The sequence below is a fragment of the Schistocerca cancellata genome, chromosome 7 (assembly GCF_023864275.1).
Source record: "Schistocerca cancellata isolate TAMUIC-IGC-003103 chromosome 7, iqSchCanc2.1, whole genome shotgun sequence".
NCBI lineage: Eukaryota > Metazoa > Arthropoda > Insecta > Orthoptera > Acrididae > Schistocerca > Schistocerca cancellata.
In genome coordinates, this window is record NC_064632.1 from 336,615,785 (window position 1) to 336,642,706 (window position 26,922).

The following is a 26,922-nucleotide window of genomic DNA, read 5'->3' on the forward strand; positions in this document are numbered from 1 at the left end:
GATAATAACTGAGATTATTCAATGGAAATGACAGGAAAAATCAAGTGAACTTCGAGGATTAATTTTGTGCACATCAGGAAATAACTCGTCGATCACAAAGTTCCCAAACATACCTTGCCTTGTTGCCAAATCTCAGTTACAATACCAGCAGAAAGAAGACGAACCGATGTGTTCCTACAGTGGGCTGGGAAGTGACAATAGCTGCCGTCTCAAAGACACGGCTGCTTCAGGCAGGAATACGTAATGCATCTGATTCACATTTCTGTAGCTAGGTTTAGGGACTGGAGCGTAGTTACTAACGATACTCAGAACTGACTGGAAACTAAGCATCATAAATCAGTAACTCACATAGTTGCTTTTATATTTCGTTCGGAATTGTACTCAAAACTAAGAAACTCATTCACGTTCCTTTTCGTGCCTCGCGGATAGTCGAACACAATAAACAAATAAAAATAAAAAATAATGTGTGTGTGTGTGTGTGTGTGATTATGTGTCTGTGTGAGGAGAGAGAGAGAGAGAGAGAGAGAGAGAGAGAGAGAGAGAGAGAGAGAGAGAGAGAATATAAAAAGAATGAGAGGGAGTGTAAAAAATTGTTCTTCAGATAATAAATCATGGCGTGTAAAGAAATGTATCATTAAAATGAGACGTTCCACATCTTAACGAAATTAATCTAATCAAATCTAATCTAATCATATTGCTGACTAGCCAAGAACTGTCACGAATTACCGAAATTTTCGCCAATATCAGTAACCAAAACTAAACTTGAAAATAACAGACCACAGTTTTTGTAATAAACCGGGACTCCTATCAAGACCTTTTCGTCCCTGTTAACTAATCACGAAAGATGTCTGAGATACCTCCATCCAGAATTAAAATCAAATGTTACGCATCAGTTTTTCTTACCAGCTGGTAGGTGATTGAATATAAAATAAGGATACAAATTTTTGTGCCTGAGCGACAATCGAACCTCACACCTACCGTCCTCCTTTATCATCCACGAATATAGCTTACGATCCAATTGCTTACTCACCAACAGTAAGATATGTGTGTGTTTGACCAGAAATAACGTCTTGGTAAAAGGAACGAAATGATTGAGCTATACTGTTCCGAGCGATTCAGATTCTCGAAAGAGAAGATTCGATTTCAAATCACAGTCCAGCACCAAATTTTTCTACGTCTCCAGTTCAATCAAGTACTAGTAAAGTCAGATCCTTGTTTCTTTAAATGGCTATCGGTTCATCAAATAATGTGAAATTTTCTAACTGGTGACAGTATTTCTGTTACCATGACTCCCGCCTTTTCGCTTCCCAACGTAAACAGGCTCTGCCCATCTGGTAATGAAGGAACGTGACGTTTAATACGGATTCCGAATTATAACAACTTTCTCTTGAGGTTAACAGATGTAAAGTAAATCTGTTTGTGCTTTTTAAAAGTAAATGCCTGAACCCACGCATTCTACCTGTGATAGTTCGTTCCACCAGACCATTGTGGCCACATTTCCCAGCCCCAGGAGTGTGCTCTAACGGATTATATGCTTAGCTTACAAAATTAGTCACGGTGGGAAAAATGCGAGTCTGTTAAATGGTTAAGTAGAAGCAAGCTTCTGATGCAGAGATTATGCTATTCTCATGTCAGCAGGATGTAAAGACTCTTCTAGGCATCATAACCTCGATGTGAAGCCATTTAGACATTTTTACTAATTCAGCAAATTTCTTAGTTCGAGAAAATCCACTGTGAAGTGTGAAGTTACCGGATAATTCGATTATTACCGTCATTATTACTATCATTTTCTTCATACCGCTGCTGGAACACATGTGCTTGAAGAGCATTTAATGCCTTTGGGTTATTATAGATGTAGTTGCCCAAGAAGAGTTTCTCTCCCAGTCTACGGAATCCTTTTCATGTTAATATCAAACATCAGAAATTACTCGTAGATTACATTAAAACTAAAGTAATTGATGAAGACGTTACTTTATATAAAAAACGCGCTGCCTTTCTTCATTTACTCGCGCGTAGAAATGGCTGACGAATACTGCCAAACAAAAAGCCAAGGGATGTTACTGCCTTCCGATATATGTCGCTGTCAGTTACTCCATATGACCTGTTTCAAGTTGTGTATGACAGAGAACGTTTTAGAAAATCAATTGTTTTCCTTTGCAATAAACAGAGAGGTTTTCATTCTAAGCTATTCGAATTCAAAATTTTCGCAATATTAGTTCACATTTAATATTCGCTTCGATAAAGAAAGAATGTATTCCACAGTTGAAAAACCTGCATCTGACACATGGACCTTAAACTTTGTAGCTGAACATAAATTCTAGCTCAGAGTGACACCAGTTTAAGTAACCTAATGTAAGGAAAACTGTTTGCCAGTGCTCTCCCTCTCCCGAAAATACGCATTTAACCCATTGGGCCCCATACGTACATTGTAACAGTAATTTCTGTGTGTATGCAATGCATACGGATTGTAGAATTTAGTGGTGCTCTTTCTTCCACTTGTGTAAAATATGCCTGATCTAAACGGGCCCTTTATCATTACAGGCCCTGGGCGGTGCAAGATCACATTGACAACAGTAATGTGCTTTTACTGACAACCTCACTGTTCGTTTTACCTGATTTTTTAATCATTTAAATAAAACTACGTGACTTTCCAGTGGGAGACATTTCGTCCCCCTTTTCCTTCTGTGAAATTTGTCATTACGTTTTTGGCTTCCATCCAGCGAAATGTGGCAGAGTACGGCTGGTAAACGATTCACAAACCACGATTTAGTGCCGTTACGACGATTTCTTTAAACATTGTCGTAGCTGAAGGAATTTAGTTTCTTCTTAAATCGTCTTGTGCAGCAACGTTCACAGATATCTCAAACAGGAAAAACTCTTTATCCAGGTACGACAGTTGCAAAACAAACTTCCCACAGTTTGTGTCAGGTTGATATTTTCGTCTGACAGCACTGCGTCAGTATTTTTTCTAAGCGGTATCACAAGTAGTGTATTGTAGTTGTGGGAATCATTGGTTGAAAACGAGTTTAATACCAATGGGTACAGTACTGCTAAGTATTCAAAATTATTATCAATCTAATGCTGAGTTCATTCACAAACTGAGGCGTATTTATAATATTGAAGGTAGACTGTGTATCTTTCTCTTCCTTGAGTAGGCATTGGAAGGCATTTACACACACGTTTACAATACTATGAATACTTAAAATGCTGTAGTTAACGTTGCTCTCATAAACTAATTTTGTTTTTTTAATTCTTCTGTGTCTTCAGCGTGCAATATGTGTTGTAGATACAGTCTTAGATAAAAATATTAACCTCCGAGTCATTCACATAGGGTGGACAATACAGTTGCGCTCCCCTCAAAATTCTATGTCCGGCAATACACTCGATCTGACAACATTGTAGACTACGGCACTTCCTAGAGGAGGTCTTGATTGACAGTCTGAGTACACCGGTATTGACTACGACTGTAGTCATGAGGTAAGACAAGAGACTAGGTAATACGACAACTGGCAACAGAACTCACACCTCGACAAAACTTTTATCGCCCCTTTCCTCTCGGTGCTGAAGCTATTAGTGTAATTCAAGCGAATCTACAATATATTTCGGTTTCTGTCACATTTGTAACAACAGTTTGCTTCAACACTATTTTAGTGAGAGATTTCTTGGCCGCTTATCTGCCTCTGAACACCACATGGTACTTAGTTCTCTAGGACCCATTTGTTGCCTACCGTTGGGGGTTGAGGCACTGCGCTGCCTCGCCTTCTGCCGGCAATGTTTACTCCACTCTTCACTCTCGACTGTGCTTTAATGTTGTTGAGTGGTGACCCATAAAATCTGTCTACAATTTGTGTTTCACACTCGATAGCAACGGAGGCAAAAAACCGTTTTTATTTGATGAGTATTTTATTACACTAGTATGCAATACATCAATGTGTCACAGAATTAATTTCATTGGCTATAATTAAAACGTCACATCCTGTTTTTTCTCCCTTCATGGGAGATTCTTCAAATAATTTATTTTTGTCATGGATTAATGTGTGTTAGTCAAGGCACAGAGAGTAAATGCAATGTGAAGTGTTTGGTTTCTTTTTTTGATTCCCTTTGGTAAATGGGTGCGAAACATTGTGTCAATACCTTTCAGAATTTGCTCTATAGCTACTCAGGCGAATTGCTTATTTGAGATCCATACATTAATGAATTCAGATGTGAAAGCTGTTCAAAAGTGACATTTAAAATATTCAATTAGATTTAAGGCGACCAAGTTGCCCACATTTAGAAGCTACCCAGAGATAAAGTAAGTTGCTAGAGCTGCTGTTAGCAAATATCTATAGAGAGTTCCTAATTGCTACTTATCACCCTGACATGTGAGTCTTAATTAGAGAACAATATTGAAATTCTCATCGTTGATGGTCGATTCGAATTTCTTCAGAGACGCGTGTATTGTGAAGCAGCTTGGCAGTCAGAAAGTTGAGATCGATTACCATTAACACAACTTACTGATTAGAGCTACCAAGAGACTTGCTGTGTAAAGGTTTTCTTCCGATTCCGTTACAGAATTTTTTTCTGGAAATTCGCAGCTCCATAAAATAAATAAGAAAAAAGCACACACGCACTTGTCCCTACCACGATTAGAACTGAAGACTCACTTAGCCATTGCGACATGGGACACGTGCAGTACCACGAGGCTACAGACACACCGCTGCCAGCAGGCCACTCTCATCATGATACTGGTCGCTCAACCTCATAACGCATACTAACCGATATTAAAAGTTGCCACTTACGTGAAGAATAGAATTTCTTTAGCGAAAACAATGAATTTTCTGTTTCAGCGTCTGTTTTTTCGTGAGGATTATATAGCACGAGTCATTCAAATGGAAAGGGAATATCAAGTGAATTTAGCGAGTCAATTCAGTACCATACGCGGAAGTGATTGCACTGTCACAGTGTTGTCAAATGTTTGTGACGATGTTGCCAGTTCTCAGTTGTGCTGGGAACAGCTCTGCAGCGGTATGCGAGGAGACTCCCGTGCTCGTGTCATAGGAGGATACGGAGAGAAGGTGCTGGGTTTGGTTAATATGCAGCGTTTTCGCCTACTAGTAGTGTCAAACATTCAGGTGCATAATCTTCCATCACGATTACAGTTTCCCATAAAATATATACGAATAAAACACTTACCTTATCACTATGTGACAAAAGATTATTTCAGTACAAAAAAACGTCTTTGGCCATCAACTTTGCCCACCTGTCAGGAAAAGTAAGATAACAAACACTTTGAACCTCAAAATCGATTGCATCTAGGTGCAGTCTTAGGGAAAAGGAGGATGAAATGTCTCCCACTGGAAGGAAATGTTCTTTATTTCAATGATTACAAAACCAGGTAAAATGATCTATGAGGTTGTCAGTATAAGGACATTACTGTTGTCAATATGACCTTGCACTGCCCATGGCCTGTAATGATAAAGGGCGCGTTTAGGCCAAGCAGATTCTATACAGAACTGGAAGAGAGAACACCACTACATTCTACAATCTATATGCATTGCATACACACTGAAATTACTGGTTCAGTGTACTTATCGAGGCCAATGAGAGAATTGCGTATTTTCCGGTGAGAAAGAGCACCGGCAAACAGACTTCGCTACATTAGGGTGCTTAAATTGGTGTCACTCTGTGCTAGAATTTATGGTCAGCTACAAAGTATAAGGTCAATGTGTCAGATGCAGGTTTTGCTACTGTGAAATACATTCTTTCTTCATAGAAGCGAATATTAAATGTGAACTAATATCGCGAAATTTTGAACTTGAATAGCTTAGAATGAAAATCTTTATGTTTTATATTTATTGCAAAGGAAAACAACTGATTTTCTAAACCATTCTGTGTCATACACAACCTGAAACAGGTCACGTCGACCAAATCATATGGAAGAACTAACAGCAACATATATCGGAAGGTAGTAAGACCCCTTGGCTTTTGGTTTGGCAGTATTCGACAGCCATATCCAGGCGCAAGTAAATGAAGAAAAGAGGTGCGTTTTTGTTTTCAAATAACGTCTTCATCAATTAGTTTTAATGTAATCTACGAGTAATTTCTGATGTTTGATATTAACATCAAAATAATTCCGTAGACAGGGAAAGAACCGGTTCTTGGGCAACTACTTCTATAATGACCAAAAGGCATTAAATGATGTTCAGTCACATATGTTAAAGCAGCGGTATGAAGAAAATGATAGTAATAATGACGGTAATAATCGAATTATCCGGTAACATCACACTTCACAGTGGATTTTCTCGAACTAAGATATTTGGTGAATTAGTGAAAATTTGCCAATGGCTTGACTTCGAGGCTATGATGCCTAGAAGAGCCTTTACATCCAGCTGACATGAGAATATCATGATCTCCGCGTCTGAAGCCTGCTTCTACTTAACCACTTAATAGACTCACATTTTTTCCACCGTGACTAATTTTGTAAGATAAGCACATCATCCGTTACAGCACACTCTTGGGGTTGGGAAATGTGGATACAATGGTCTGGTAGAACGAACTATCACAGGTGCAATGCGTGGGTTCAGGCATTTACTTTTAAGAGGCACAAACAGATTTACTTTACCTCTGGTAACCACAAGAGAAAGACATTATAATCCAGAATCCACATTAAACATCACATTCCTTCATTACCAAATGGGCAGAGACAGTTTTCCTTACGTTGGGAAGCGACATAGGTAAACATAAATTCTGTTGCAGTCAACTTACTTACATTAGAAAATTTTATTTTATTTGATGAAGCGATAGCCATTTCGAGGAATAGGGATCTTATTTTACTTGTACTTGATTTAACTAGAGAGGATGAAAAATTTGGTGTTGGACTGTGATCTCAATTTGTATCTCCTCCATCGACGACCTGAATCTCTCGGAACAATAAAGTTCAATCCTTTCGTCACTTTTCCCAAGACTGCAATCTTCTCTCGGTGGTTCTGAATCCGGATCTAGTACCAAAATATTCATAATTTCATTTCAAGCCCTGTCACGTACACACCGGACTGCTAGTGAAAATTAATGTGCATATTTAATGTATGTTCATGTGTTGCCACTAATCACAATAGGTGTCGTTATTTCTGGTCAAACACGCACGTATCTTACTGTTGGTGAATAAGCAGTTGATACTCAAGCTATATTGGTGGATGATGAAGAAGGACGGAAGTTGCGCAGTTCGAGTGTCGCTCAGGCACAAAAACTTGTATCCTTATTTTAGATCCAAACAACTAGCAGCTGGTAAGCAAAACCGATACATAACATTTGATTATACTTAGTTAACAGTTCGATTACATTTTGGGTTCGTATCTCCGTCACAGAACATCACATCATGTGCTTGATATTTAAATGCATGCACACTTTGTTGCTTCTGAATGGGGGTATGTCAGACATCTTTCGTTATTAGTTAACAGGGACGCGAGGGTCTTGACAGGAGTCCCGGTTTATCAGAAACACTGTCGTCTTTTATTTTTAAATTTAGATTTGGTTACTGATATTGGTGAAAATTTCTTGGCTAGTTAGCAATATGGTTAGACTAGATTTGATTTCGAACGTGTCATTTTAATGAAAGATTTACTTACATATCAAGATTCCATTTAATTATAACAATTTTTTAACCTCTCTCTCATTCTTTTTCATATTTCTCTCTCTCTCTCTCTCTCTCTCTCTCTCTCTCTCTCTCTCTTCTGTCTCTGTCTCTCTCTCACATACACACATTCTTTCTTTTTTATTTGTTTGTTGTGCTCGACTATCGGTGAGGCACAAAAACGTCTGAGAATGAGTTTCTTATTTTTCAGTAGACTTACGAAAGAAATATAAAAACAACTATAAGAGTTACTGATTTATGATGTTTAGTTTCCAGTCAGCTCTGAGTATTATTAGTAACTACGCATCAGTCCCTAAACCTAGCTACAGAAATGTGAATGTGGTGCATTACGTATTCCTGGCTCAAGCAGCCGTGTCTTTGAGACGGCAGCTATTGTCACTTCCCAGCCCACTGTAGGAACACATCGGTTCGTCTTCTTCCTGCTGGTACTGTAACTGAGATTTGGCAACAAGGCAAGGTATGTTTGGCAACTTTGTGATCGACGAGTTATTTCCTGATGTGCACAAAATTAATCCTCAAAGTTTACTTGATTTTTCCTTTCATTTCCATTGAATAATCTGAGTTGTTATCGCTTGAGGTGTAGAAAACATTGTAAATTTACGGTTTTCGGCCCAGGAAAGTCTTTGCACGTGGATACCGCAACTAATGTCGTCCTTTAAAGAGTGGTTTACGAGTTCTAACCACTATTGGCCCCGTAAGAGGCAGCCAAGGCACATACCTTTTCGCTACCTCTGTCGTTACGTGCTAACCTGCGAAAAAGCGTCTCTTACGGTTTGCGCTTCCAGCGTCGCTGACTGTAACATTTTCATCCCTTTGTGAAAGAACAGTCAGATCAAACATCGATAAGGTAATGGCAAGCAGTACTTTCAGCTCATAGTGCAATGGTGAAAAACTTACACAGTCCGCAGCTCGTGGTCGTGCGGTAGCGTTCTCGCTTCCCACGCCCGGGTTCGATTCCCGGCGGGGTCAAGGATTTTCTCTGCCTCGTGATGACTGGGTGTTGTGTGATGACCTTAGGTTAGTTAGGTTTAAGTAGTTCTAAGTTCTAGGAGACTGATGACCATAGATGTTAAGTCCCATAGTGCTCAGAGTCACTTGAACCATTTTTGAAAAACTTACAATGTTGCTGACAACCAAATTTTGGTTTTCTAGGAATACGTAACTTTGTTTATGAAATACCACATTTTCATACCTCTTGAGTATTACACAGCATACCAGTTACACACAGACCCAATCTAAAACTAAGTGAGTAGTGTTTTGCTAATTCATGCCAATACGGGCACGCTTGTGTACAGAAACTCAGTTTTACTGAATCGGACTTTCGTCGTAAGGTTATAGTGGGTAGTTTTATTTCATTTCATGTAATACAGTGCACAATTTTCGTTAGGTTTCTTTTAGTGTTGTTAAAACAATAGTTAACATGAGAGAGAAATTAATCATCAACTATATATGCGAATTCCATGATGTTATCTACAACAGTCTGACAATACACATGCGGTTTATTGATTACATGCAAGTCGAAAACTTGTTCTCAGTTAACGCTGTGAAGCAAGGTTTGAAGAAGAATGAAATGCCAATACAACAGGACAGCTAATGCATAAATTCCTTTTCTGACTTATTTTGGCACGATGCGCTCTCCGCATACATAATACAAAAGTTTCGTGATGCATCTGCTACCTGGCAGTCTATTAAATCTGAAAAAAATCTCACATTAGTAAGCCCTTTTCCCACATGGGAATATTTTGGGTTGAGAAGTGAAGGGAATGGTGTTCAAAGTTCCATTACATTGATAACTTCAGCAGACAGCAGAATAGCGTTAAAAAAATGTAGCAGAGAATGTAATACAACTCGCTACGTCTTATCTACAGTGCGCGACGCTTACCGTTACGCTACTAGCCGTCACGTAGCTATAGCAGATCCTAGAAGTCAACAACAATTCCTAGATAACTTCTGCATTCCTCAGTACTGTGAGATAATGTATATGGCCGGATCTAGACTTCTGAGAGACAGACAGTTACAGCTTTTCTTCTTCACTGCATGACGTTTTCACCAAACAGTAAGCGCAACAGAGTAGCTCAAGTGGAAAGGAACACTTCCTATTTTGGTTTCTGCATCCTACACTGTTGGCAGTTCTATGTATGTGGCAGTTACGTGATTTTATTTCGGTGATTACAAAATAGAGTCGAATGTATGCACTGGGTAGACGAGGCAGCTAGTTCATGGCGCTTCGGTCAACTAAGTATATGAATGTCCTGAACATGCTGCAAACCACTACAGGGAGCCTGTGTATCAGAATTCTCATCCAGTGTGGCGCAAAGGCGTTACGATAGAAAAATGAGTCGAACGGGATTTGGTCGTCTGGTTGCATTGATGATAGGTTCGTAGAATTATGATCTGGGTGCGATTCCAACTTCTGCTGATAATTTCTGATAGGGAGAGACGAATTCTATTCCCTTCTAGCTATGCCAGGTGAAGAACGTATAATGTCATTGCGGTCTGAAATTCACACTCTACCAAGTAGTGGTTAGGTTAAACCACAATAAAGGCAGGAGTGGCAACATGTAGAAAATCTATCAGCAGTTACCTTTCTTATACTCGTTATTTATTTCTAGTGACTAGACAAATGCTATGTAGGGTCACAGGAAACTTATTCCACCTTTTATTTGAGCTTCTGTATGTTGTTAAAATTGGTTCTGAACTGGGTATGCTACTCAGACCGCCCTTAACGCGGAATTTAATCTCTTCGTGAGAATGCAGCTCAAGTAAAACTTGTTGTTTGTTCAAAACTGCAATTCCTCAACATCTCCACATATTGCGCGTGAATGCGTTCGAATCCTGGCCTGGCACTAAATTTTTCATTATCTACTGTCAAGCTCTAGCATGAGAACATATATCTGCTGGTGGATGATAATTTTAATTTTTAATGTATTTTCATTCGTTGTCAACACTAACGATATCACAGTGTCCACTAAGTCGACCGTTCAGTCCCAGACAGAAACACGATTCCACTTATGAATTAAGTCACTATTATCTTTTCCTCTACCATGATCCTCTGTGTCAGACTATTACTCACCCTTTCTTCAGAATACAAGTAAATCAGCACAAGTGACTATACGCAAACCATTTTTAGATAACTACTATCTATATTACTCAACGGGTAAAACGCCCAATCGAGCCAAGCAGCACATTACGTAACTAACGCTTTCCAGTGGCATTTCCAGTGGCATTTCATGTTATGAGTGACCTCAAATTCACACACAATCTACTCATTAAAGGGAATAATCTTAAGTTAACGGTTAAACATCTTAAGTTAGAAAATGTGTAATATGTTTTGAGGAAGGAAAATTCATGGGGAGCAAATTACCCAGACAATGTTCACCCAGTATTTGAGAATGTCAGCAATTTACATCAAAGTTTACGCATAATTTCACACCATGTCGAAACTATTTCTCTCTGCGTTTCCCCCCAAAAAAGAATGGAAATAAATTTATCGCTTACTACAGTTTTACTGTTCGTGCAGTATAGCTCCAACATCAGGCGAGACGTTTTAATTTATTATCTCTATACAACCAACTCTATTTGGCAGACAGCATCGACATATACCTTTCACTGAATGTAACTGCAGACTCTGACTTTTTCATTGGTTAGTGGTTGAATAATTCGAAACAAATAAAAATACCGTCTAGCATCTTCCTCCATAAATGTTTTACTTACTTATACCGACAAACGTAACACATTAACTGATGTGTAGAGTCATAAGATGTTTGAAGATGTTTTGTATGTGGGAGTCTGATTCTTTACTGAAGTGAGAGTGGGTGATTCCTAGTAGCTAAAGAAATGTCTTGCATTATCACTGGTTTGTATGTAGCATTCTGCTTCAAATTACTTGCTTGGACATTTTGCATACAACTAATCACACTTCGAACTCTGTGCACTGCGACCATGTCATGAATGAAGCATGGCTATATTTCTGCATTTCTAAATACCTAAAGGTTGAGCATACAATGGAGGCATTCGCGGACAGAATTAAGTTAACTTAAAAATTCCAGCCGATCGTTCGTGGTTTATAGGTAAAGGAGTAAGTTTTAAGTATCGGAACTTTTAACTGATTCGCCCAAAAGTTATTAGTAAATGAGTATGTTCATAATTTATGAAAATGTTATATCATTCTCACAGATAATGTGACTGTTGGTTTAGAATGTGAAATGACGTCTCTGTCAATTATGAAATAGCATAAAACCCTAAATAATTTGGAATTAATAGATGAACTATTAAATAAGATCACTTAAAATGAAATTAATCTGCAGGTGTAATCAACCCTCCGAGTGCATATACGGTTGTGCTGTGTGCCACCTTTGTTCAGCTACTTATAGGTTCGCTACCTCATCTCGAACTGTTTACACTGATAACGAGGTTGAAAAATCTAGCTGTAATGTAAGTGTAGGAGTTCCAACTGTTCGCTGTATCTTCGTGCAGTCACAGACGGCTTAGACTGAAGGTAGCTCCTGCCATCTGGAGACAGAGCTGTGCATTTCCCTCGTCTGCACAGTGCTGCCATCTCGGCGGGGTTCCACGTTAACGCTGACGTCACCCAGGCGCTGTCGCTATGGCAACCGTGAAGCCGAAGTTCAGCACTCATGCAGTGCAGATGTATCGAAGAAGAGTAGCGCCAGATATGAAAATAAAGAAGTGGCATATGAACAGTCCAAGAGACGTATCGATATTAGCAGGCTTTTCAAAGAATTTAAGCATTTACTCATTATCTATTAAGCCTGTGACTGGTTTTGGCACCGGAGAATACGAGGTTTGATTACATATTCGTTACACTACTGATTTGTGATATTCCGTTTAGCATTAGTAGATCCTCATATTATCGAAATACTTCCGTCTTAGTTGCACTTCACACGTCATCGCGATGTGTGACTGCGGAGGACATAAAACGTTAGATTTCGGTAGACGCTTTTACTGCAAAAGAGGCTATAGCAGCAGGGAATTTCCGCCACTATTAGTAAGGCAACGCGTACCGCAACTAGATATTTAACATCTTCCGTAGTACATTGTGTTTTTATTAATGTATTAATCACAATTACCTTGAGATCAGTGTGGAACACGAATCATTATATTGAAATTTTCACTCGAAACAAGTAAATTATTCCTTTCTTTAATATGAAAAACTTAACATGAGAGACACTAACGAACAACTTATAGTTTAATAAAGTTATGCTTTACATAAGTTTAATGAAACAGCGTGTCTGGTTTTATATCAATAATAGTGCTTTTCCGAGAATGTGAAACATCTCAACATTAATAACTCAGTTCCGTTATTCAACTCGCGAGACGGCAGACAACGTTATCGGCTATCGTATAAACAATGATGCTAATCGTCAGGTTGCTGAAAACGTGGATATCGAGTGGCTAAAGTCTTCCTTTGTACCCGACCAACGAAGTCCACATCTGTGTAGCCTTGTTAAGATGGTTGGCCCGAATTCATTCAGTTTAATGCATTTGGTCCAAATACGGCCAGAACAACATCGCCCTATCTTTACAAGAAACTTACTGTCCCGCTTTGGAATACCTTTCCAGCTGCTACGACATTTCAGAACCACACATTGGTGCACCTGTTAGCCGTACAGTAATAGAACTTTATTGCAGGAAACACGGAAAATTTTTCTCGTCCGACCATGCGCCACTATTTTTGTGCAATAGTCTCCACGTGCAACAAGTGCAATTACCTCTTTGCCCCTACGTAGATAAAATGACTTCTACAAGGCCTAATGCCAGCCGAAAAAAATTTCGACATAGTAACCTAGCGACGTTGACATGCGAGTTCGTTTTAAACACTGACAAGCGATTTTACTATAGCTCTAACAGTACATACATTGAATATAAAACAACGAGATCTGTACGATAGAAAATTGTACCGAAACCCGTGTGCGAAGAGTTGCTGCTGGTGTAGTCATCTTAACTGTTCAATTACGCATAGGAGAACAATGCAAGAACATCGTTTGCAATGTGTGCATGTTCTCACAACACAAGCAACTAAGCCATAATTAAATTGTGCCTGTAGTTCCAAAGCGCTGAAGATCCGCACTTCATTGCTTGAATTTTATTTGTGGGTGACACAGGATGCAAATAGGCTGGAAGCTGTAACTGTACAACATTGCAATGAAGTTCAGAAGACCTGTACGGTATGTGTGGTTAGTTTAGGAACAAGCAGTTGACCCTGAACATAAATGTAACCCATCGATATAAATAAAAACGGAAATGTCCGTTTGTACAAGTATCACGATAGGCGGAAAGTCTGGTTCTCAAACTAAATTCTAAGAAGACATAGGACATACTGATACCTCACCGAAAACTGATCAGTGTACATTTTCGTGAAACAGTCCCTCCAGTCACTGTTTATTTATGGACAAAGCGTCTGAAAGGTTTAAATATCCACCATAAGATGGATTTTAATGTGTGTACGCCAAGCTCCTGCAAGAGCGGCCACCCGCGAAACAGATCTGTAAAGCGGGCCCCGAACTGAATAGGGGTTAGCTTTGGCGGTCTATCAGTGTACGCAAACTCTTATCGGCGGCCACTAGGCAGCCTCACTTGCGCCACCAGAGGATGCAGGATCAACGTTTCTACTTTCTCCTGCACACCACGTGGCGGGAGTATTCAGCAGTATATCCTCGAAGGGCGTCCTATATAGGCCCGCGCCGAGGCACGGGAGGTGCTCACATCGGGTTAGCTGCTCCTAGTAGCAGCAGAGGCGCCGTCCAAAGACCGCCGATCGCAGACACGCCAAGTCTTCATGTCATCGGCATCGTATTTGCTTACTTGGTCTCAGACGGTGCTCATGGTAGCTTACTCGAGTAACTGTTTTGTTAATTACATTTTATGGCAAGGGCGAACTTCCATCTTGCTTAGTAGTATTAAGTTGTATTTGAACAACAACTTTTTGTATTGGAACAATCTTACGATTGAATTCCTTTATTGTGGAACTCAGAAGTGGCCAGTAGAACGGTGTCTTTGTGTGTCTGAACAGTCTTTTTGGTTGGCATTTAGACTCGTAATAAAATCCTCGTAAGTGACTTGGAACTTCCTTTATCTGCCCATAAGCACTGGACGTAGCAGCTTTGTATGTGTTAGTTTCCATAGAGGGGGTTCTTAAGACTAAGTAGGCCTACTCAGTGAAACGGTGATCTCCTTCAGTCACTCCTTCCACCATCTGTATATGAATCTCTCCCTATACTTCCCTGTCTGCCTGCCTTTCTGCCTCTCTCTCTCTCTCTCTCTCTCTCTCTGTCACACACACACACACACACACACACACACACACACACACACACTTTCACTCTATATATCTTCCTCCATCCTATCCTTACCGTCTCTGAATCCCAGCCAAAACTGTTATTCATGTATAATTTTACCACTGTTTGCAACATAATTATTGTACTTAAATTTTGCATCGAGCTACCTGACTACATAAACGGGAATAAAACTTAAGCTACATAAATTTGACAGAAAATGATCTGTATACCACTTGAATCATTTATTCCAACGGATGTATCGAGCAACTCAAACAAATATCGCCACAATCCTTTAAACTTGTTCCGCAATAGCAATGTTTCATCGATATGTATTCTCTGTATTTCGAGAAAATTTTTCTGACTTGCTATATGTTCTTTGCAACGAGTAGTTTCCAAGCAACATCTTTGTTTATAAAATATGACAGTTATAGTAGGGAGCCTGTGACCACTGAAGGTATTCTCTATTTGTTGCTTATTTTCACCTTTACAGATTCATTTAGTTTTTAGTCAAAAGGCCTCCCGAAAACCACATTCTAGAAAAGTACTTTTGTTTCTCCGTTAGACAGTGCCACAAGCCACCTGAAAACCGTAACACTACATCCACGTATGTCATACTAATACACGTAAATCAACTTGATGCTTGAGTTTTGAACCTTCGGAAATCGTTGTGGATATAAATAAACAGTGACTGATAACAGGAAACTTGTTGTTTCATTCGATATCAATATGTCACGGTAAAGCATAATCTAAAATGTTCGCATTCAAAGTCCCTCCAATATTTCTTCTCAGTGGTGTCCAATTATTCCCGCCACGCAAACCTCCCTCCCCTAAAGAAGAGAAGATGCTTGCAGGAAATCTCTCACGTGCCTAACTCTGATCCACAAATTTAGAAAACTGTTTCCGTCAGGTAATAGGCAAATGTTGGTCTAGGCTTTAGTGCTACCGAAATAGTGATGAACATGGCACAAATTATGGATACTCCATACTACTGAATCTATCGATAATTGCTTCTGTAAGATGGGTGTTCATCAGTCGGTTGTTTCATCATAACAGTCTTTCCTATACTCGTTTACGTCGGATGCGAGTGGACAGATGCCGTGATTTTCACACGCTCTGTTTGCATCTTGGTCGCTAGTGTCCTCTACACCTGTCCTCAAATACCAAGTACCTGTCATCATTCTAGAACTGCAACACAAGATCGGATACGTCTAGCATCTTGGCCGTAGCACCGCACAACCACCAAACCGTCCTCAGTCTGCTGCTGCATTTCAGCCATACGATTGTGAAACAAAATACCATGTAACCCGTGTATTATCCAAAATCATTCTGATTCAAAAGGAGATTACAGACCTTTTATCATTGGAGTAGCCTTTCTCTCTGTGTTTTCCTCATCCATTTCTATATCTGATTTCTTTTTTCCACTCCTCTGCTAATCTTACACTATTATTCCTTGCGCTCCCTCCGAAACAGTCAAATCTTTCTCCACGATGTATTACTGTCGTATGTTTTTGTTAGAAGAAAACATGTATATAGAGGTCAGCTGCTCGCGTTCAACATTATGTGAACACCTGATGTCTATAAAAACCCGGCTCTTCGAATATTTAACGACAATAGATAGTTAAGTACACAGTTAGTAAATTTTTTTGTTTGATGTGATACTGACATTTCGACATTACTTAATATTTATTAAACTGCCATTTCTTATATTCCACGTATTCGTTACCATACATACTATCAATATTATTAATACTGCGCATAATTATTATTCATACTAGAACAGTGAACGCACTAAACAAGTTCACTATGCTGAAATTAGTATTTTATCACCAGTCCGTCATTTCCAAAGGTCTATGACTGTGCAGTAGATCCGTGCAGGACTCGTGTATATCCCAGTAAGGTTGATTTCTCTAAATATCAAATTAAAATTTTTATCAATGCGAATGATTTCAAGTGGCAACTAAGATGTTGTGTCACTGCTCTCTGTAGCGCTGAGCCACTGGGACTACTTTCACTGATCTATGTCAGAGTCGCTGTAGTTCGATTAACAAGACCTCGTACCTGGTAAGTTTTTCTAGTTGTTTCACGCACTTTCTGCTATCACCTAGGATAGCAGTGTCATTGATACACACTTTCGCATCCTTCACAATTGTGAAATCGTATTGTGTTCAATTATTCGAACTCCTTGATGTCGTAATACCCACAATGGTAATAATAATAATAATAATAATAATAATAATAATAATAATAATAATAAGTGTGGCTAGATGTAAGAGTAAACCTAATGGTCCTAAACGGTTTCGGTATATCTAAATATACCTTCATCAGGAGTAAAATACACTAAAATCACGACCTGTAATGGAGATTCATAAAACATTTGTGCCAATGATTTAACTACTGACGATAGATATACTGAAACCATGGTCAAGAATTTTAATAAATTTTTATCCTCCAACTGTTTTGGCTGTCACCATTTACCGTGAAGAATCAGATAAATAAAGACAGCGCTGCCAAGCATTTTCTAAAGTAGAGCTGCTGGGCATAAATATGGCAACTCTGCGAGAAGGCATGCTTGAGCATAAATGCATATTCTAACCCAATCTGCTTCTGGCGCTGTTGTATTTGACCATGAACGACACCTGGGCAGTGTCCTAAATACTTTGCAAGTTTCAGCCGTGGTCAGTCAGTGTTATGCGCAGTTTTGGGTCCATTATATTAGAATTAATAGAATTCTAACGTGGGCAAATTATTGATACTCGTATTTCGGGTGCTTCCCTAAACAACGGAACTTAAGTGTTTGGTGGTTCAAGAGGGACCGTATCGAAGAGTTATACCGCATACACAGAAAGCAGGAAATCATCATCCGGTAAGTCAAAATGCGAACTAAAGTGCGCATAGAGTGAGGATTATGCCGAAGAAGAAGAGGACAACTGTTAAAAAAGTCACTGCAGAACTGAATGTGCACTCGAGAACACTGTCAGCACAAAGAAAACTAATCAGAGAAGTGAGGGGCGAGTTCGAATTCCGGAACCACAGATCAGTGATGCAAAAGCCAGTAACAGCAATAAGTTGTGCTGCAGTCATTAAACCGGGACTGCGAAGTAATTAAAGAAAGTCAGTGGGTTGGATGAGTCTTGCTTCATGGTGTTTACAACTTCTGGCTGACTTTACGTCTGCTTACGCCTTCCCAAGCCTGCGATACAGACTATTTGCTCTCAAGAGCGAAAAATGGCGGGTGTTCGGTGATGATTTGGGTATCCATGTAGTAGAATTTCATGGTCTACATGGGTACTCTGGAAGATTGCTATGCTGCCAAGGATTACTAGACTATTTTGGCTGTACAGTGTTTTCCCCAGTGATGATGTTGTGTTCCAAGACGATAGTAACCCTGTTCACGTAGTGCCCATCTTCCAAGAATGCTTTTGAGAGCAGGAGGATGAACTGTCGAATACCTCTTGGCCACCGGATTTCGATATTATTGACCATTTGTGGCCTACTGCGGAGAGAATCGTGTGTGACTGCTACTGACCTCCACCTTCGTTTCCTAACCTTGCCATTATTTTACAGTAAGAATGTTACAGATTCCGTTGAAAACTATACAGGGTCTTCATTTATCCATGACGACAATGGAAGCTGTTGTATATACCAATGGTTTGCCTAGATCGTATTAGGCATAGTAATCTGTTATGTTTATGTACATTTTCGGAAAAAAGGAATTAGTACACAAGGAAAAACGACGTCGATTTTGATCCGGGGACGGCATATGTCTTCTGTGGGACACTAGATTTACTGACAATGTTTTCAGACTCGTCCTCAAATACAGGGCGTATTGGTATAGCTACCGGAATGCCTCCTGTGTCCACTGTTTAATAGGAAAAATTCACAGCCAGAAACCTAAGATTGATGGAAGTGATAAAAAAGCAGGCGGTGATGCGACGGAGACGCGTTCGTGCTTCCTACACCAAGTTGAGCGTATTTGGAAGGGGTCAAATTGTGGTCTTCCCTGTGGCGGGATGGTCTTCTCGGAGAACTGGCACTCAAGTTGGATGTGCTGCGTCAGTCGTGCAACGATGCCGGTATCAGTCGTCATACAAACATTCTAAGACCCTCAGACGTGGTTCTGGACTTCCACTCAGCACACACGCCCACTACGATCGTCGTATTCAAAAAGATGAGTGGCAGATCGTACAGCTACCACACCACAGATAAGAGAGCTTCTGGGACCAGACGTGTCAACACTAACTGTTCCTAACTGGTTACAAGCAGTCGGACTAAGGGCACATAACCCTCTAGCCCACCATTCACTCACGTCAACCGAGCGAGGTGGCGCAGTGGTTAGACACTGGACTAGCATTCGGAAGGACGACGGCACAATCCCGCGTCCGGCCATTCTGATTTAGGTTTTCCGTGATTTCCCTAAATCACTTCAGGCAAATGCCAGGATGGTTCAAAAAAATGGCTCTGAGCACTATGGGACTTAACATCTGTGGTCATCAGTCCCCTAGAACTTAGAACTACTTAAACCTAACTAACCTAAGGACATCACACACATCCATGCCCGAGGCAGGATTCGAACCTGCGACCGTAGCAGTCGCGCGGTTCCGAACTGAGCGCCTAGAACCGCTAGACCACCGCGAACGGCCCAGGATGGTTCCTCTGAAATGGCACGGCCGACTTCCTTCCCCATCCTTCCCTAATCCGATGAGACCGATGACCTCGCTGCCTGGTTCCTTCCCCAAACAACCCCAACCATTCACGTCACTGCGTCAGTGGAGTCTTGCCCACTCGTCGGCAATATGATGCCTACGGGATGCGGCGTTCTCGGAATGCTACACAAAAATTTCAAAGAAATAACATTAGCAGTTTTATGTCCAGAAAGCAAACTGACAATTCTTAACTTTTACTACAGAAACGGTCGCAAGCGAGAGACGACATGAAAACAGTACAGTTCTTGGTATACACAGAGTCCAAGGAAACACATTATATAGACAGCGTAGCACTAATCACGTTGCAGACTCGGGCAGATCATATGCTGCCGTGGCTAGCAGGAGCGGCGTTTATATGCAGCTGTTGTAGGGGACACGCGTGGCGCGGCGCTGCCCCATTCCGCGCACCATTGGCTGCCGATTCTTCCCTGCCTTCTCTGGTCTTTCATTTCGCATCTTCGTTAGGGCCTTTGTGGTTACGCCAGAACAGCGTCAACGTGCTCCACTCGATTAGGATCATTTTGAAGGTAGAATGGCAGTCCGTGGTCCTCAGTGATGAAAGCAGATTCTATTTGCTTGCAGGTGATGATCGTTTGCATTTACGACGTAGGCCTGAACAGATCTGTCTCGTACAATGTATTCGTCCAAGACACGCTGACCCCTCTCAGGCCTTATGGTCTGGGGTGCGATAGCCTACAATTGTCGTTCACCTTTGGTAAACTACTCGACATTAAAACTGCTACATCACGAAGATGACGTGCTATGGACGTTAAATTTGACCGACAGGAAGAAGATGCTGTGATATGCAAATGATTAGCTTTTCAGAGCATTCACATAAGGTTGGCGCCGGTGGCGACACGTACAACGTGCTGACATAAGGAAAGTTTCCAACCGATTCCTCATACACAAGCAGCAGTTGACCGGCGTTGCCTGGTGAAACGTTGTTGTGATGCCTCGTGTAACGAAGAGAAATGCGTACCATCACGTTTCCGACTTTGATAAAGGTCGGATTGTAGCCTATTGCGATTGCGGTTTATCGTATCGCAACATTGCTGCTCGCGTTGGTCGAGAACCAATGACTCTTAGCAGAATATGGAATCGGTGGGTTCAGGAGGGTAATACGCAACGCCGTGCTGGATCCCAACTGCCTCGTATCACCAGCCGTCGAGATGACAGGCAACATATCCGCATGGCTGTAACGGATCGAGAAGCCACAGATGGGGACGTTTGCAGGACAACAACCATCTGTGCAAACAGTTCGACGACGTTTGCAGCAGCATGGACTATCACCTCGGAAACCATGGCTGCGGTTACCCTTGCCGTTGCATCACAGACAGGAGCGCATGCGACGGTGTACTCAACGACGAACCTGGGTGCACGAATGGCAAAATGTCAATTTTTCGAATGAATCCAGGTTCTGTTTACTGCATCATGGTGGTCGCATCCGTGTTTGGCGACATCGCGGTGAACGCACTTTGGATGCGTGTATTCGTCATCGCCATACTGGCGTATCACCCGGCGTGATGGTATGGGGTGCCATTGGTTACACGCCTCGGTCACCTCGTGTTCGCATTGGACGTTACATTTCGGATCTGTTATGACCCGTGGCAATACTCTTCAATCGGCCCCTGCGAAACCCTACGTTTCAGCCGGATAATGCACGACCGCATGTTGCAGGTCCTGTACGGGCTTTTCTGGATACAGAAAATGTTCTACTGCTGCCCTGGGCAGCACATTCTCCAGATCTCTCACCACCCGAAAACGTCTGGTCAATGGTGGCCGAGCAAGTGGCTCGTCACAATACGCCAGTCACTACTTTTGATGAACTGTGGTATCGTGTTGAAGCTGCACGGGCAGCTGTACGTGTACACGGCATCCAACCTCAGTTTGACTCAATGCCCAGGCGTATCAAGGCTGTTATTACGGCCAGAGGTGGTTGTTGTGGGTACTGATTTCTCAGAATTGCGTGACAATGTAATCACATGTTACTTCTAACATAATATATTTGTCCAATGAATACCCGTTTATCATCTCCATTTCCTCTTGGTGTAGCAATTTTAATGGCCAGTAGTGTATTTCTGGAGGAGACGGTAACCAACGCTCGGTACCCATAGAATGTTGTTACACACGACCTTTTACCGATTTTGCAGCTGGAAGGTGATGCGTTGTTCCGACAGGATATGGGGCAGGATGTGACAAGAAGAGACTCGTGCGACTCATCAGCCATCACCTTTTGCAGAACTACGCGTATAGGTCGAAAGGCGTGTCGTAACGTAGAGTATTCCTCATCTATACGATCGACAGGATGCCAAAGTCAGCGTCTGAGGTGTCGGTCCTGGTGGCTACACAACGTACTACTATGGATGTTCCACCATCGGTCGATACCCGATACCTTAGAACCACTTGTGCTATTGACCTGTAAATATAATTGCTTCATGTACTCCATATGCACTGTTGCAACAATAAATCGTGATTGAACTGGTAACCTCCAATAGCGTGTACTAATTTTTTCAGCTTTGTGATTGAGCACGGCTGTATGTAGCAGCTGTTGGTAATCATCTACAAAAATGTATAACATATAAAACTATTTGTGTAGGAAACTAGGACCTATTTCGTGATTCAGCGGAAGAATCTTAAGGAAATGTAAATTTGCCCATGAGAGAGGTAGCTTACGAAAATGTACTTTGACTGATATATTGAGTGTTCCTTGATGGAGTGTGACTAAGTATGACTAACAGAAGAGCTTGTGAAGATGGAAATAAGAGTGGCATAGTTAGACCCTTGCTCCTTAAGGAAGAGCGAGAGCGTTAACGGAGACGTTCAGCAACGTCCACTGACAGACGAGTTACGCTTCACGGATATGTTTACCACTGAAATTCTGAGAAAGAACTTTCCAAGAAGTGTCGGACAACATATCATTTCCTCCCCCGTAGTTCTCGCGAAATGACCACGAGAGGAAAATCAAAGGAACTAGAGGTACTGCTGCCAATAATTCTTTCCGCAAACCATTCCCAAGTAGAAGAGAAAGGAAATAAATTATAGTGATAGTAGATGTACATTACACCAGAAATCTAGAGAAACAGTCAATATCTAGATGGTGCAATAGTTCTGTTGCATTAAACGCTCTTCCACAGTCAAAGATACATTGTAAGTAGACAATCGAGCGATTGCTCCAGACTTAAAGTTCCTTTTTCTATTAACATAAATTTTCACGGATCAAAAATTTGGCTCTAAACCAAATTAACATACCTGTTCAGCTATAAAATCAAATCACTTGAAGATAACTATTTCTTTTGCACAAATTGTGTTGCTTATAATTATTAATTTATCGTTGCAAGACTGTGGCGATTACGGATTACATTCATTTTCATAACTATGTTATAACATACATCTCATGCAGACTACAGAATTTAGAAAGAAAGTACTGTCTCAGACGAAAGACAACTAGTTGACATTCTTACAAGTTTCAGGGAGATAGATTTAAACAATGAGCACCAGAAGCAATGGACACGAAACAGACAAAGAGGAGGTAGAGGGACATAAAGAACGTGATAAAAACTACTAAAGAAACCACGAGGAAAGAGAGTGATGTGACTGAAAAATAAGAAGAGACGGAAGGGTAACTGGGATGTGACGGCTGCGTTTGCTTTACGGTTTGACGGAGGAAAAAGTGGTAGGGGATAGTTGACTAAATTGTACTACAGTCTTGATTTTATTTATTATGGGCTAAACAGTAAGTTGCAAAGTTATTTAACCACTGACATTCTCAACTTCTGGGTGTCTGATTTAAAGGTTACATATTCTGAGAAGAATAAAGGCACTACACTTAATTTTCTCAACATCTGAAAGTGGAACAAGTTAGCTACCTGGTTTCCTAATTTGTGCCAGTGCGTACTTTTTTGTACCACTCTTGTAAAGTATGTCGCTGGGCTTAACGATATGGAAATTTCATTCATTTATTTCAATTTAAAGACCAGTTTCCTTGTATTTTGAAAAACGTCTTATATTTTAGATATTTTATTATGTAGTTACATAAATTTTCCCTTTGTTCAGCTAATATTGTTTTCAGCAAAGAAAACCCAATTAATATCAATGAGCACGAAACAAGAATTATAGAAAGATATGTACTAGTTTACGTTTAAGGAAATATTCCAAATTTTTGTCTTAAATCACTATTTGCAGGCTTTGCAATATAACTATTTCACTCGTCTCCCCAAAACTGTACAGTTTACATTAATCCACATTTTATATTTGATGCAGCTGATCATTTCTTCCATTCGATCCTCCTCGAACAGCTCGCTACATCGTTCCTCTGTTGAAGCAGTTTCTGTGCTGACTTCCCCATAGAGTCTCCAAACAATTTCCTATTGTGATGTGCAGCTGAACGTCCTGATTCCTTCTACTTTGCTTCTGCTAGCTTCTATTCTGGTGTGGTACTTTCCTTGTCTCACAGGTTCCTTGGCTAGGCTTTGCAGTTTTTCCTATACGTAATAGACTAGAGCAGAGAGTGATTCATCAATCCAAACCAAACGTTTCTAGACACCCACCGTGTAGCGGTATCGCTCTTAACTCCACCTCAGGCGTTGGTTGGCGCTGAGTACTGAAATGAGTGGTTTCTGAGGATCTATTCGACTTTTGTAGCACATGCTTTTTACCTTCTTACGCGGTAATTGTGATATATGGTTCCTGGCAGCACTTTGGAACACACTAATGATTTCTTGCGCTGATTTCACGTGATGATTTTAAAACAACAGACCGCAATGCTCTACACCCCCTGTTCCTCAGCTTATACGTCCACTTGGTTTTCGTTACGATGCGGTTGTTCCTTCGCATTTCACTTCACAATCATACACCACCCCTCCCCCAAAGAACCATAGACCTTGCCGTTGGTGGGGAGGCTTGCGTACCTCAGCGATACAGACAGCCGTACCGTAGGTGCAACCACGACGGAAGGGTATCTGTTGAGAGGCCAGACAAACGTGTGGTTCCTGAAGAGGAGGAGCAGCCTTTTCAGTAGTTGTAAGGGCAATAGTCTGGATGATTGACTTATCTGGCCTTGTAACACTAACCAAAACGGCCTTGCTCTGATGGTATTGCGAACGGCTGAAAGCAAGGGAAACTACAGCCGTCATTTTTCCCGAGGGCATGCAGCATTACTGTTTGGTTTTTGGTTAAATGATGATGGCATCCTCTTGGGTAAAATATTCCGGAGGTAAAATAGTCCCCCATTCGGATCTCCGGGTGAGGACTACTCAAGAGGATGTCGTTATCAGGAGAAAGATAACTAGCGCTCTACGGATCGGAGCGTGGAATGTCAGATCGTTTAATCGGGCAGGTAGGTTAGAAAATTTAAAAAGGGAAATGGATAGGTTAAAGTTACATATAGTGGGAATTAGTGAAATTCGGTGGCAGGAGGAACAAGAATTTTGGTCATGTGAATACAGGTTTATAAACACAAAATCAAATAGGGGTAATGCAGGAGTAGGTTTAATAATGAATAAAAAATAGGAGTGCGGGTAAGCTACTACAATCAGCATAGTGAACGCCTTATTGTGGCCAAGATAGACACGAAGCCCACGCCTACTACAGTAGTACAAGTTTATATGCCAACTAGCTCTGCAGATGACGACGAAATTGAAGAAATGTATGATGAGATAAAAGAAATTATTCAGATAGTGAAGGGAGACTAAAATTTCATAGCCATGGGTGACTGGAATTCGGTAGTAGTAAAAGGAAGAGAAGGAAACGTAGTAGGTGAATATGGATTGAGGGGAAGAAATGAAAGAGGAAGCCGCCTGGTAGAATTTTGCACAGAGCATAACTTAATCACAGCTAACACTTGGTATAAGAATCATAAAAGAAGGTTTGTAACGCCGGAAATGCATATCCTCCTATTTCCATCTATTGTACTATTTTTTTTCCTTGCTTTGTTACCTCAAGATATGACATTTCTGTCTCTTTGTATATTGTAATTGTTTTACTATTTGTATATTTATGCATTTATGTCGATGTATAATTGGTTTGTTTCGTAAATATTATTTGTATTTTTACGCTGGGTCTTGCCTAGGGAAAACTGCTATCGAACGATTACGTCGATAGGTCGTGTGAAGAATCAAAGTGTGTAGGATCTTGGGTAGTGTTAACTCTGCCGCGTGGAGCGCGGGCTGAGGGAAGGAGTCTGACGGGAGTAGCGAGTGGAGCAGGTGTGTTGTGTGACGCTGCCGCGAGTTGCCGCGCTTTCAGGGTTTGGCAGCATGTAATTGCGCTCGACTTGCGATGATAGTTTCTGACATGGTGTCGCGGACGGGAAACATTAACTAGCGCACATCAAGAGCCCGTTTCATCTGGTGACCGTGTCGAGAAGAAGGCGCGCCAACATCCAGCTTCTGCAACAGCGACGGCCGACAATGAGTGACTGTCGCCACCTCCTCGATCGACGGCTTCAAACCTTCAATCAACCATCAAGGAAGACTGGAAGCAAGTAAAGTTTTAGAACTGTATGGCAGACCTCAGCTTTTCAAACTGTACCATTTTCGTAACTATAATAACAGCAACTTAGCATGAACCTTTGTTGCTCATTGTCCCAATTGCATTACCAAGCAGGGTCCCTTCCTTTTCCGAAATGAACCCGAGTGTCGTTGAAATTTAAACGCCAGCACTAAAGTAATATAGCTAATTCTATTTCACTGCTTTAATTTCAAAGTTCAGTTAGCTGGCTACAATATTCAGATTACACAAGCACAAATTAAGAGTGCGAGTTTTGTTATCGTATTTTAGCTTACCTGTGACTGCAGCTCAGCTTGGTACGTACTAAATTTTACTATTGTTAATTGTTCAGAATCATTTAATTCAAGTTCAAAGTTAAATCTCTTATTTCCAAATTGCATGGATTCAAGTAGTTTTTTGAAATGATTGTTGAGGTAGTCCAAGACTAACCGTATTTTACTGAATTTCGATGTGCTTCAGAAAGAAAGCTCACTATTAACTTCAGTCACTAAATTAACTTTCGATTTTCCGGTTTTATTAATTCTTTGCAAAATTAAGTCAGGGTGTAGCGAAATTTATTACTTCTGACAAACTTTCAGTTTTCACACTACACGTGTCAACTTTCAGTTGCCACGCTTCTAGTGCTAATTATATGTGTAATAACCTTTCTTTTTCAGTTACTATAGTAATTGTCCTTAGGACTGGCGACCGTGATTTCCCCCAAATCTCAAATACCTAATTACCGCTAATTAATTGTTAATGTAACGGCTGCACATTTACTTTCTTTATTAACTTTACCCCT